Consider the following 714-nt stretch of genomic DNA (forward strand, 5'->3'; position numbering starts at 1 on the left):
TGCTGCCAGCTGTGTCTCTGCACCCTCGCACCGCCCCATGTCCCTGCAGCGGTGTTGCTGTGGTACGATGGCACCCTGTGGATGGTAAGTCAGACACTGTCCTTTCGGTTTCTCCGGGGTGCTCTTTTTCGGTCCCTTGCCTTGGCAGAAGAATAGGAAGCCAATTCCTCCTGCAGAGAGCACTGATCGTGGCTGGATACTGCCAGCCTTGTCTGCCTCATGCCTCTCAGACACGAGCGGTTTTACTGCGCAAAACTTGCCTGGCCTCTGTGCCGCCATGTCCCTGGCTTCAGTGTCGCAAAGAAAGGGAAGGCCTAACCCAGCGCCTCTCTGCCCCAAAACGCCCTTGGAGTGATCGAGGGACCACAGAGCAGATGCGATACCCAGCTCTCCTCTCCTGACTGCAGACACCAGAGAGGACACAGAGCCGAGATCTCCACCTGGCCACTCCCAAGCTGAGCCTATGAGGATGGCATGGGTTGCAACCAAAAGTGACATGGGTTTGTTCTGGAAAAGACCAAACCCAAAGAAGTTTGGTATGGACAAGACCAAAGCCTAGGAAGTGGATGAGGGATTCAGGAGGCTCTGGTATTGCACAGAAGGTCACTGGGCAGAGAGACCTTGCAGGGAGGCAATGCAAACAGGAAGGTCAGTGCTGGCATGACTGAGACACCAAGTTATCTGAGAGCCACCAGCTCTGCAGCTGTACCGCTG

General features: G+C 55.9%; 1 protein-coding gene across 1 annotated transcript in view; it reads right to left on the reverse strand.

Annotated features, from left to right (window-relative positions):
• Positions 1 to 714, reverse strand: part of PSD (pleckstrin and Sec7 domain containing) — a 34526-nt gene that overhangs the window by 24756 nt on the left and 9056 nt on the right. The gene's annotated exons all lie outside the window — the stretch shown is intronic.

The sequence above is a fragment of the Egretta garzetta genome, unplaced genomic scaffold (assembly GCF_000687185.1).
Source record: "Egretta garzetta isolate BGI_Z169 unplaced genomic scaffold, ASM68718v1 scaffold56, whole genome shotgun sequence".
Lineage (NCBI taxonomy): Eukaryota > Metazoa > Chordata > Aves > Pelecaniformes > Ardeidae > Egretta > Egretta garzetta.